General features: G+C 42.7%; 1 protein-coding gene across 2 annotated transcripts in view; it reads right to left on the reverse strand.

The window, feature by feature from the left end:
• The window catches only part of Rab27a (RAB27A, member RAS oncogene family), a 67,038-nt gene extending 53,640 nt beyond the window's left edge, over nt 1-13,398 (reverse strand). The window contains exon 1 of one of the 2 annotated variants that reach the window (XM_020159699.2): nt 13,245-13,398. The gene's annotated coding sequence lies outside the window, so the exon portion shown is untranslated. Of the gene's footprint in view, nt 1-13,151 lie in introns of both variants that reach the window. The other variant, XM_020159698.2, reaches the window with a different exon arrangement.
• Between the last annotated feature and the right edge of the window lie 434 nt (nt 13,399-13,832).

The following is a 13,832-nucleotide window of genomic DNA, read 5'->3' on the forward strand; positions in this document are numbered from 1 at the left end:
TATTAGTAGGATTACTTTGGAAGGCTTGAGTTATACAATGTATATAAAGTCCCTAAAACTGTGTCTGTCACGCAGTAGACGTTGGACAGCTATTCTTATAAAGGCATGTTTCTCTCTGTAATAATGACTGTAAATAATGCATTGACTTCATGTCTTTTATTAGTTTTTCATTCTCCCAGTCCCACCTGTGCTGTCTGTCAATCAGCCAGCTGGCTCTCGACTCAGTAATCAGTGCACGTTTCTAGAAAAGGCTCTAGCCTCTTCCAGGGTGCTGTTTCTAATTGACAAGGCACCTGGAAACCAAATAACCAGGCTTATTAGAACAGCATGTGAAATGGAGGGAATTAGATACCAAGAAACGTTCAGAAAGTCTCTCTTGAGACAAGCTGGCAGGTTTCCGTATACTTGCCATCTGTCTGCCTGCTCAGCCTTTAAATTCACCTCCTTCTGCCAACTTTGGGTCAATAGACTGGTGACATTCAGAGTGACTAACCAACCCACCCTGTCAGAGTGATGGCACTGATAGTCCTCCCTTCCTGGAAACTCCAACCACACATTGGGCAAATTACTTAATCCTTTTGAGCCTGTTTCATGAACCATAAAGTGAAGGATAGTCTCTATCCTGCAAGACTGTTGAGGATCAAAAAGAGAGATTACGTAACTCCTGACACATGGTGGCTGTGGCTACTGCACTTACATCTTTATTATCAACATCAGGTGGCAAAAGAGTATACTTAGCAAAAACACTGTAATTTTCTTTATATGTGATGGGTCCAAGGAAGCTGAAATGTTGGCTTTTGTGATTTTTTTTTCACATTTGTTCCAGGGACTAAGACATATAAAAGGAATTTATAAATGAGACCTATTGAAACTGTTCCAGGAATAAATGGAGGTAGGGGAATAAAGGAGAATGATGAGGATGTGAATTCAACTATGATATATTGTAAGAACTTTGGTAAATGTCACAATACCCCCAGTATAATAATTTTTTTTAAAGGGCAAAAAAAAAAAAATTTAATAGTTTAACATTGTTAACTTCTCTACTAGGCAGAGGACTGGCAGGTTTCCACTGTCTTTTCACACATGTGTCTTTTTTTGTACCGTGGGAGCCCCAGAGTAATTGTTGTAGGAGCTATTTCTAAACTTGTGGACAGACATTAGCATGCTACCTCACAAAGATAACAGGCATCATACCCGAAATTTGCTTTCAATTTGTGTCTCACTTTTTTCCTTCATAAGACCAGATCATTCAGTCTCCCAATGGATTACCAAATCGCTCACTTACTATGTCAATTCTGTCTCTAAAAAAAATTAATAAGGGCCTTAATTACTGAACAGATGAGATACTATTTCTGATCTCAAAAGCTGAAAAAATTCACTACTCCATAGATACTACTATTGCCTAGAAGTTGCTCACATTTGTGCACCCCACAAACATAAGGGCAAAATTGCTGTAAGAAAAGTTATAAAATTGGAGAATAACAGAATAGATCACAAAGTCCTCAAAGTGTAAAACATAGCCTAAGAGGCAGCAGAGAGAGCTGCCTAGCACCTAGCGATTTCTTTTTATTACAAAGACCCCACGCTCCTCCTCTCACAGTCATAGTTCTCCTACCAATGTCCCTACCCAGCACCCAAGGCCTGTGAGCACAAAACACAGAACCACAAAACCTCAAGAAGCTTTGAGAGGGATCTGGTTCAGTCGATTAAGGGAGAAGTGAGTGACTCTAAGACAAGATCTCTCTAAGTATAGTCTGATCCCCACCTAGGGTATTTGATGAAAACCCAAAGTTCTGAGCCCACCTAGGCCTCTGAATTAGGATCTTTTGGAGGGAGGCCTAGGGAGTTTGTATTTACAACAAGCTTTGCAAGGACTTCCTGATTACGTTTAAGGTTTGAGAGCCACTGTTTAGAGAGACAACAGATAGCCAGACACACAAGTACAGCTAGGCAAATAACCAGCTAATGAAAACCAGCTTCGGCTCCCAAATCTGTAATGTAGGGAGAACAATATCTACCTAGCAGGATGGTTGTGAGAATGAAATAAGAGTTAAAACAGGTGCTCAATAGGAATTAGCCCATTCCCCATCTTGGGTATGACATTGAAGACTTGTAACAACAGTTCATGTTTTGAATAAATGTTACTAAGAAAAGCAGGGGGCGAGTTTAAGGCCTCCATGTTAATGAGTCATCAACTGCAAAAGCCAAGGTCAGCAGTTTTAACCAAGCTTCAGCATCCGTCAGAATCACCGGGATGGCTTTAACACAGACTCAGAAGGTCTGGGGTGGGGCTGAGAATCCTCATTTCCATCAAGTTCCCAGGCGGTGCTGATGCTGCTGGGCCCAGAGTGGCACTTTGATCACTATTGCTATAGCATGTGCTCTATAGCCCCAGTCACTGATATCTAATTGATATGACAATTGCAACGAGAAGGAAAGCTATGCCTTGTGTATTTCCTGTTTGACACCAGACTGGTTAGCTACATGTAAACAAAGAAAAAAGCAATAAACCAAAAATTTCTGCGGCTGTGTTGCCTCTGCTGTCTTGTTCTTACTATGTTTTCTGAACAATGCAGAGGGAAGCGCACTGGCTGTGTGACCCTCATGTCGTTGAGCCTCAGTTTATTCCCCTGGGAGGAGTGGTGGGAATGGTCACTGGCTCCCAGACCTGCCTGTGCACCAGCAATCACTACAGCAGCATTTTAAAGAAAACCTGCATTCTCAAGCCCTAACCCCAAACCTGACAAATTAGAATCTCCAAAGGAGAGAAAAATACGATTTTTTTGGGAGGGGGGGCAGGGGGTTGTTATAAAGAAAATCTCCCTGTGTGACTTGGTCATTTTTCTGGCTTCTTCCAGCATTAAAGCCCTTGGGTGTTTTGATTTCTAGGTCCATGTGCCTGAAGTCAGGACTCACAAGTAGCCTCTCCTATATTTGCTTCCCATGGAGGATTTTTTGGTTGTGGTTTTTTGGTTGTTTTTTTTTTTTTTTGCAACAGCAAACAAGTACACTAGTCCTGAAACAAAATTATCCAGTCAGCTTAACAGTTCCCATTTTTCTTGTATCATAAACTGGCATTCTGGGTTTAATTTTAAAATAAAGTTCAATTTATAGGAGAAAATGTGAATCACATGGACTAACTGTAACACAATCTTCCCTAACCGTTTGCTTATTCATTCCCTCGTTATTAACATTCACCACATTCCAGGCATTATTCTAGGTACTCAGCAGATAGTAGTTTACAAAGCAATCCTTGCCCTCACAGAGAGGATAATTCAGCAGGAAGGATAGACAGTAAATAAGTATGGGTAAAGTAACTTCAGCTGGGTGCTAGTGGCTCACACCTGTATTCCTACCTGTTTAGGAGGATGAGATCGGGAAGATCACTTTTTGAGGCCAGCCCAGAAAAATAGTTTGCAAGACCCCACCTCCAAAATAAACAGAGCAAAATGGACTGGAGGTGTGGCTTAAACAGTAGAGTGCCTGTTTTGCAAATGTGAAGCCCTAAGTTCAAACCCCACTACCATCAAAAAAAAGACAAAATAAGTTTGAATAGTGACAAGTGCTATGAAGACAATACCACACAAAATAATATTATTCAACAGACTGATCAGGGAAGACCACACTGTGAGTGACATGAAATTAAATCCAAATCATGCCAGCGAACCATCATGGCTGGCACCTACATATTTCTGGATTGCTTTAACATAGGTAAAAATCACAATGTATTTATCTCCTGCAATATTTCAGAAGGTTCAAGAAAGACACGTTAGTGGTCAGTAAAGATCCATTTAAAAGTCACTTACTTTGAGTGGCTGGGCAAGTGGCTCAAGTTGTAGAGTGCTTGCCTAGCAAACTCGAGACCCTGAGTTCAAGCCCCGGTACAACCAAAAAAAGAAAAAAAGTCACACTTTGCTTTGAAAATGTTCAACATCCTTACCCATAAAATAAATGAAAATGAAAATGAACTGAGATTCTCCCTCATCCCAGTCAGAGTGGCAATCTCAAGAAAACAAACAAGTGCTGGCGAGGATGTGGGGGAGATGGAAACCTTATTCACCATGGTGGGAATGTAAACTAGTACAACCACTAAGGACGTCAGTATAGAGATTGCTCAAAAAACTACAAGTAGCATTACCATATGACCATGCTATACACTGCTGGGCACATATCTGAAGGAATGTAAATCAATATACAAGAGAGATACCAACACACCATGTTTATAGCAGCACTATTTACAATGGTCAAGATATGGAACCAGCCTAGATGCCCAACCAGCAATGACTGGATTAAAAACATGTGGTACGTACATAGAATGGAATATCATTCAATCATAAAGAAGAATGAAATTATGTTGTTTGCAGGAAAGTGGATGTAACTGAAGATCATCATGTTAAGCAAGATAAGCCAAACTCAGACAGACAAATATTGGGCTGGTGGAGTGGCTCAAGTGGTAGAGCACATGCCTAGCAAGTATGAGGCCCTGAGTTCAAACTCCAGTACCCCCAAAAAAATGAAAATTAAAAAAATAAATAAATATGAGCACAGGAGCATGAAAACAACCAAGCAGGGAACTTACAGACCTGCTCCTAGAAACTTTCCTCCCATCTATTCGCCACATGGCTTGCAGCCTAGCTCTGAACCCCCAAGATGGAGTGGAAAGACTAGGCTGCGTGGTTTTCAACACCTCTTCCAAGCCTCCTACCAGCTCTTAAGTTACACAATCCTCTAGTGCAACAAATGAGGTTTCCTTATCTGGGTGGCAAAATGGGTGATGAGTCAGGGGGAGGTTTTGCGTTACTGACTCTCAAACTGGAAGAGAGGCTCCAGTTAAGCAGGAAATGGGGTGTTGATGAAGAAACTGTCCAGTCATGCTACTTTCTTGGCACCTCTGGCACAGGGCACAGGGGTCAGCTGGGAATTCGGGAAGCAGGCATTCCTGGTGAGCTCGTAGTTCAGTGAGCATTGGCAGGTACCTGCCCTCTGTGGTCCCTCCCGCAGGCTCCCATCAGGTAGAATTGCACATAGATCGGCCCATAGGTCCAGCCTCTCACTTCCTGTTGCTCATCTTCCCAGCAGGGTTTACTCTTCTCATGTGGCCAACCTGGCACCCCCACAAAGACCCCACCTCCTATGATCCCCAGAGGCAGTGGTGCTTGGACCTCTTGTAGAAATTAACACTATATGTACAGATATTTGAGTCCTACCCCACATTTAGTGACTCAGACTTGGGTGAGGGAGAGGTAAGAAAGACAGCAGTGGTGGAGTTGAGGCAGGACAGATCAGGGACAGTGAGGCATGGGTAGTCAGGAATTCAGAGGTAAACAGTACGTCCATAAATTGATTATGAGCTTATAGGCCCTATTTTGTTTGCTTTAAACATCACAGTCCTGCAACGGTTAGTAAAAAGAAAAAAGGCGGGGGGGAGCATCTCTCTTCCCCTGACCTGCACCGCTTGCTCAAAAAAAAAAAAAATAGTGCACTCTGAAAACTGAGAAAGAATATCTTAAAAGAAAGATACTTACTCAGGGGAACAAAACTGTTGGGAAAATGACTTCTCTGGGCACAATAGGTTTCTACAAAGAAAAATATTTATCACAAGGATGACACCTCTCTTGAAAGGATCATCTGGCAGGACCCATCCTTTGCTTAAAGGGATGTTCAAACATCTAAGTCATCGTGCCCCAAATTTGATAAGCGTGCCAATCTTGAAATCTTTGGGCCCAATTGATAAGACAGTGTAACAGCAAAAACGACTAATTATACCAGGTGTCAGAACAAAGAAAAGCACTTTTCCTAAGGTAAATTCAAGCCAACCCCCAACCCACTTTTTTACCATAAATACCCCTGCTATTAAAATACTCATTGCACCTGTTATCAGATGTGCCCACACCCATGTCTGAGCTGTGTACTGTTTCTATCTTTCCTTTGCTTTGCTTTACTAACAAACTTTCTTGTTCTCTACCTTGATGTGACCTAAAATTCTTTTTTGTGACAACATCATGGGCTCAGAACTCAAGGGCTAGGCAGAGCCCTCCTCCATTTTTGAGACCTCCTCCCTCAAGTGTTGCTGGCTCCAGTCACAGAGTCAAGTTCAGTCAACACAATGAGCAGAATGTGTAACTCAGGAAACTGCCAGCCAAAGAAGTTCAGGCCTCCTTGGCCTCAGGACTATTGACATTTTGTTGCTCTGTGTGTTACAGAGTACTTAGCAGCATCTCTGGTCTCTGCTCACTCTCCATCCATTCACAACTCCCCAGCAGTGACAGTCAAAAATGTCTCAAGACATTGTCAAATATCCCTAGGGAGATGGGGCAAAATCACTGCAGCTGACAGCCACGGGTGTGACAGCACAGTTCTCAGCAATATGGAGCCTAAAAACCAGCCAGCTGATCTCTGGCCGTGTTGGTTCTTTCACCTTCAAGCAGGAGCTCTGGAACACAGAGATGAAGAAATACCGCAACCCACTTCACAGTCCTCGTGCCTAGACAGAGAGACACAGTGGACAGCTGGCCTTGTCCCTAACAAGAGAATCCACGCCCACAACAACCAGCAGCTTGTTTGGCACATCACGTCTACAGTCTGACTATGAGAACAGTAATAACGCATCTTTTCAAGGGCTTGCTAGACCGCTTCATTCATTCTTGGGGGTCACTCTCTTGAAGTAGTGAAATTCATAACAAAAATCAGTCACAAACAGCAAGAAACAAAAAAGTTCTAACCACAACTATGGGCTATATTTAAAAGTCCTTATGTAACTCAAAGTTACAACCTGTATCCATGTGTCTCATACACACACCCCCATTCTAGGACCAGTGTATCAAGAATAAAAGTGCCCTATTACCACGTCTAACCAGCTGATTGAGGCCTCCTCTTTTCTTTTTAATGATACAAATTCATAGGGGATTACTATGCAGTGATATCCAGATAGTCCCCAACCAATCACCCATGTGGTGAAATGAGCTACAGCAATAAGAGCAAACTGATTTTTCAGTCTCTTGGCAACCAATTTTATTTTGCCTTGACCTGGCAGCTGGTAAGGCTTTATGTGAATTAACCAACAAGGCTATGAAAAACCAAAAAAAAAAATTAGTGGCTCTGAAATATGGTTTTTCTAATGGCAGTTGGAGAAAGCATGTTCATTTTCAAGGCTGCTTTCTTAGATGGGTACAAATAATTTTTAAATAATAATAATAGTAGTAAGGTAATGTTGAATAAGTGCGCATTTGACCAAGTGTGGTGGTTTATACCTGTAATCACAGCTCTTCAGAAGCTGAGACTGAAGGATTGTGAGTTTGAGTCCAGCCTGTGTTAAATATCAAAATATTTAAATAAAACTACACATCTGGGGGCTGAAGGTGTAGCTCAGTGGTAGAGTGCTTGCCTAGCATGTACAAGGCGCTAGGCTCAATACTCAGCACCGGAAAAAATAACAAAAAGGATACATCTCTAAACAGACTATTCACACATTTCTCTCTACCTAGTATGGTCCTTTCCATATATCTTACATATTTTTCTACCAAATACAAAGCCATGAGTTTTGTAGAAGGAGGCTACTCAGTGCAACCAGGCATTCAATAGAACAACAATTGCATGCCGTGGAAAAATTCATGGTAAGTGCACCTCAATCAAAGCATCTTATAATAAATACTTAAAAGGGACAAAAATATTAACAAGACCTTAAAAGGAATAAACACCCACTGAACTTCAGGTTTTCTGGCATTATAGTAGGGAACACAACCAAATGGTGGCCTTCAGTAGTCATGTAGTTTTCAGAGAAAAGTCAAAGATGTCTCATGAGAATGACTTTGGATGGCTCTAGAGACTGGAAGGACAGCGTGACTGGGTGACAACCAAAGTGTTTTCAGAAGCAACGTGTACATTAAGGGAAGGAGTCGTCAATAGGCCAGCCACTGGTCCTGCAGTGTCAGTACTGTCTCTCTCTATGTGACTTTGACAAAGTGACTAAATCTCTCTAGGTGTTAATTTCCTTAACTATAAAAGACTAAAGCAAAACTAAATATTCTCTTATTTGCTCCTTAGACAAACACTGTTTGACTTTACAAATCCTCTTCATTAAGATGATATATGCTTAGTCTCCAAAGTGGCTATAGTTTAGTCATTATTTGAACATTATTATGTTTAATGAATTTCCTGTTCATAAACATGACTCACTGTAACTGAGGTTACCAGCAGAAATTCACCATGTCCAGTTAAATGTGCATTTTGAAACAGAGCGCATGATGGTACACGCCTGTAATCCTAGCACTCAGGAGGCAGAGACAGGAGGATCTAGAGTTAGAGGCCAGCCTGGCCTCCACAGCAATTTCAAGGCCAGTATGTACTAAACAGTAATCCCCCATCTCAAAAAAATAACAAATTTTTTTGCTAAAAGTATATTTCAAATGTTACATGGAGTATACTTAGGTTAAAAAAATGTTCATTGGGGTGGGAGCATGGCTCAAGTGGTAAAGCACTTGCCTAAGCAAGATCGAGGTACTGAATTCAAACCTCAGTATGGAAAAAAAAAATCATTGTTTATCTAACATGCAAATTTAACCCTTTTTGTAATTTGGTAAATGTGATACTCCACATCCATCCTCAAATTAGAACCTCACATTTAAGAATCAAAAGTCAGCAAGAGACATTATGGAATCAGCCTAGGTATCCATCAAAAAGAGATGAATGGATAAGGAAAATGTGGGGGGGGGGGTGTACATACAAAATGGAATTTTTCGCATGGGGCTGAAGGTGTGGCTCAAGTGATAGAGCATCTGCTGCCTTGCAAGTGCTAAGCCCTGAGTTTAAACCCTAGTCCTACCTCTCCAAAAAATGGAGTTTTAATCAGCCATAAAAAAAAAAAAAAGATGAAATGATGTTGTTCGCAGAGAAATGGATGGAGCTGGATCTCATCACGCTAAGTGAAACAAGCCAGTCCCACAAAGATAAGCGTCATGTTTTCTCTCATACGTGAAATCTAGGGGAAAAAAAGAAGGAAAAAGGGGGATGTGGAAAGGAGGGAGGGGATAAGAAAGAGTAATAGAGGGGATGAATATGATCAAAGTATGATATACACATGTATAGAAATGTCATAATGAAACCCCTTTGTGCAATTAATTTTTTTAAAATTTAAAGATTTTTTTTAAGTAGGGGACAGGAGTAAAACACATACTTAGCATGTGGGAGGCCCCGGGGTCAACAAAGAGTGACTCCACACATGCAGACAGTTCTAAGAGTGCTGGCAAAGACACCAAGTGGGAGGGTTTCCATGGGTAATGTACACAGAGGAACAAACAGGAGGAGAAGCAAAACTTGAACAACCCTCTGGAATAAGTGAGGCACATAACGTTAGTTAATAGTAAAGAAAATGTGAGTGTTACTAGACCTCCATCTTACAAGGAAAAGAATGGGCCAAGCCCTCGGAGTACTGCACGATGGCACAGCAGGCCAAACAAGCTAGACGCTCCTGCTCCACACACCTCACCCTATGGACAGAAAGTCATTACAAGCCCTTTATCTCTGCCTCCAACTCAGAGCTAATGTCTGCTCCCAGCGTAATCAGCTTAAGGGAAACAAGATCATAAACTCGAATTTCCTGACCAAGAGGCAAATGAGAAATATGGTCCGAGCAAATCTGCATGAGGCATAAAAGTGAGAGATATGAAGGGGAAAATTACTCCTGTCAAGAGCCAATCTTATTTTAACAATTGCAAAGAAATTTTGCTGTGCAGGAGCTCACACTTTAAACCTGAAAGCCTATTTTGTTCTTCAGGAGATAGTAAACCTATCACAATTTATCAGGAAAAAGATATAAATGTATGTAAGCCTATTTGTGTCAAAATAATTCTTTTGAATTTTCTAGCGAAGCTATATCAAGGTCGTATTTTAAGTTTAAAAAATAAAGGAAGGTGGACCAATTTTAAAAATAAAGAAAATAAGCTATTATCCTTTCTAAGCCAAATTAATTCAATTCTCAGTGAGAGGTCCCATAATTTCTCATTCAGCAGGAAACCCCATTCAACTGTGGCCAGTCAGCAGTAGTAGGAAAAAGTGGTCTATAACAAGATAAACTTGCTGAGAAAAATTAAATATATGGGTTAGATTTTTCCAATGATGACAACATATCCAGGTTTATCCATTAACTTAATTGCCTGTTCAGCAAGAGTCTATTGAATGCTCATTTTTTTCTAAGACACAGTCAGATTTTGTCTCTAGGATGTTACACTCTAGTCATGGAAATAAGGCTAACGAACACAGAAACAGTTGACAACCTAAGGTAGTTACGTAATAAAATGCCAAGAGTTGGCAATTCCTGTTAGAAACCACAGAAAGATTAATTCAGTGTGATGTAAAATATTCATCAAGAAATGAATTTCAAGTTTTTGGAATTTCCAAGAAATTTCATTCTTCCCCTAGACCAGCACAAGAGGCAAAATGCAGGAGAGAGGCACTGAAATCCCCTGCCTTGTCTTCCCAGGCTACAGAGCAAGTGCTGCCCTGTGCCACCATAGAAAGGACCAAAAGTCCTCACCTTTCTATTTATTTCACTTTTCTCTTTCCAAAGCGGAAAAGGCCTTTATCCTAATGGAAGCAGGAGGGCAGAAGAGGAGAGACTTAGAAGATGGTGTGTCTATGGACATTGTTTCTTTTAGGAAAAACGGAAAGGAATAGTGGGAAAGAGACAGAGTAAGTCCTATCACTCAGTCTTCCATCCCTTCTTCTTCATTTGACACACATTTTTAGTGCTTGATGTATGTCAGAAACCATTCTATGTGTATAGACATCATAGAGAACAAGACAAATTACTGGCCCTTGTGAGTCTTATATTCTGTCAGTGGGAGACAAATGCTTTGTGTGCACATCTGTGTTTATGATGACAGTTAGTGTTATAAATACCCTAAAGAAAAAAGGCTAAGTAAGGAGACAGAAAATTAGGGACGGGGTGAAGGATGCTACATCAAGATGGGGAGGTCAAAGAAGGCCTCTCTAAAAATGTTGGACCTGAAAGAAATGAGTGAGAAAGCTATGAACACATAGGAAGAAAAGAGCAACCCGGGCAGAAGAAACAGCAATTGCAATGACCCTAAGGTGTGGCTGGAGCAGAGCAAGCAAAGTAAAGAGTGATAGAAGTTAAAGCCATACACCATGGAAGGGTTCTACAGGCCACAATGAAGACTTTGTTTTTCATTCTGGGACAAAAGGAGAGTTTTGAGCAGAGTGAGTGACAGAATGCACGCTGGCTGCTGTGTTGAGAATAGACTGCAGAGAGTAGAAGCAGGGAAGTTCCTTAGGAGACTTTGGCAGTGAGCCAGATAACAGATGACAGGAACTTAGTGGAAGCAGCACAAATAGTGAGCAACAGTCATTATCTTAGGTATAATCTCAAGGTAGAAATCAGTGACATTTGCTGAGGGATTTGACGAGGGGTGTAAGAAGAGTTTCAAGGTGATTCCAGGGTGCTTAGGCTGAGTGTCTACAAGAGTAAAGTTGCCATTTACTAAGAAGGGGAAGACTAAGGGAGAAAGCAGGTTTGAGGAAGAAAAATCAACACTTTGGTTCCTAGAGACTGTTGTCCACTTCAAAACTCTTATACCTGTCCTAAAACCAAGGTAACAAAAATTAAGATGATTCTTAAATTTCATATGACAACTCAAGGGACTCAAAGCAGCTACAAACAATCTTGAAAACAAAAGCAAAGTTGGAGGACCACATGTCCTGATTTCAAAACTTACTACATAACTCCAGTAATCAAAACAGTATGGTACCAGCATAAGGATAGATGTATAGATCAGTGGAATAGAAGTAGGAATCCACAAATAACATCCCCCACCCACACACCCACACACACTTATGACCAGTTGATTTTCAGCAGAGGTGCCAAGATCATTCAAAGGGGAAAAAGAGTCTTCTCAACAAATGGTGCTGGAAGAACTGGCTATACACGTTCGAAAGGATGAAGTTGAACGTCCCACCTCACAACATATACAAAACCTAACTTAAGTGCTCACTTCAGCAGCACATGTACAAAAACTAACTTATAATGAATGAAAGAACAAAATGGAAGAGCTAAAACTATAAAACTCTTGGGCATGGCCCAGAGGCATGGCTCAGATGGTAGTAACTGTGAGTTCAAACCTCAGATCTACAAAAAAAAAAAAAAAAAAACTCTTAGGTATAAAAAGAAAACATAAGTGTAAGTTTTGATGACCTTGAATTCTTATGTTCAATGCCAAACACAAGGAACAAAATAAGTTTTTCTAGCAAAACTAAAAATTAAGGCAGGCCCTAGAAAGGAAGGAAGGGAGAAAGGGGAGCAAGGAAAGAAACAGGAATGAAAACCAAGGTAAAATACAGAAAAGAACAACCCTCAAGACAAGTTCTTTCAACAGTATTTTAAGCTTTCTTCATTTCAAACAAACTAGAGAAGCCCCATTTTCCAGACTGTGTTTTCCCTCTAAACCAAGTGTTTAAAAGATAATTATAAAAAGCTGTGTGCCCTTACCCACCCAGTATCTAACTGATAACTAACCAACCATAAAGTGAGAGTTCATCCAAGAGGAAGGAACAGCTGTTAGCCTGTTGGGGTAAGGAAGAGGAGGTGTGGTAAAAGATTCTGAGGCCATATGGGCCAGGTGGCCAGCAGGAGCCAAAAGCTTGGGATGGCTGTCAAGAGGTCACAAGATTTCCTTTGCTTCAGACCTCACTTTGCAAATAGGTGACCTATGGGAACAGAGATGGGACTTTGGCAATAGTTGCTAAAAGCTGTCATCACATCAGCCCGGCCTCCAAGTCATGACCAGAAGGCTTGGCGTCCAAGTAGGACAGGAAAGGGGAGAAACCCTACCCCATGGCTAGCTTGCAGTTCAGACACTTACCAACAAGGGTGCAAACCCATTAAATAATTAAACTGGAAAAGAGGGGGAAGAAAAGAACTGGGGGGGGGGTAGACGTTTCCAGGCCTTCCTCTCCTCCCCACAGTGAGCTTTTCTCCCCTCTTTATGGGGACCTCGCACCTGGATGCTCTCGGGAGGTGACCTTTGGGACCGCCCCGGCCCAGCATCTCGCCGCGCTGACCCCTGTCCCCGGCGGCAGCGGTCATCGCTGGGGTCTGTGCCCCCCTTTTCGGGTTGACCTGGACGCCCGCTGCTCACCGGCTGCCTTGTCAGCCCTGGGCGATGGACTGGAACCTGCGGGGCGGGCGCGGGGACGTCGCCTGCCCTCCTGCGGCGGCCGCTCGCCCTCACCTGGCTCGGCCGCTCTCCTGTCCCCGCCGGGTCCTGTCCCGCGCGCCTGCTGCACTCGCTGCTGGCCTTTTTTGGGTCCTTGGCGGGTATTTTTCCGTCTGGCCCCACATCACTTCCCGTGAAGGAGAGCGAGGTGGGGCGGGACCTCCTCTCTTCCCTCCACCTCCCGCCTCCTCCTGTCACCTCGTGCGTGGAGCACCCCAACCACAGACCGGCCCTGTCGCCTTATTCATCCCAAGACAAGTTTCCACCGCCCTATGGTGGAAGGCGTGAAATGATAGCTGGTTGTTTCGTTTTGAGACACGGGAGTGACACGAAACGCCCCGGGATCGGAGCACTACATGGTGTGGCTTGGTGACTCTCAAAGCCATTTATTTCCTAACGGTGTTTTTCCAGGGCGACAGATAGCCGTCTGCCCTGTAGCAGCCGGAGGTGCTGCGAGTCCCGGGCGGCCCGGGGTTCGGGGTTCCGCGATCCGGGGGGCGCCCGTCGGCTGCCGGGGTCTCACTGTCCCCCGAGCGCCCCGAAACCGCTCTGCGCCGCCCTCCGGGCCGCTGCTCACCCGGATCAGCCCCAGCATGGCCTTTC

This window comes from Castor canadensis, chromosome 2 (genome assembly GCF_047511655.1).
Source record: "Castor canadensis chromosome 2, mCasCan1.hap1v2, whole genome shotgun sequence".
In the NCBI taxonomy this organism is placed as follows: Eukaryota; Metazoa; Chordata; class Mammalia; order Rodentia; family Castoridae; genus Castor; species Castor canadensis.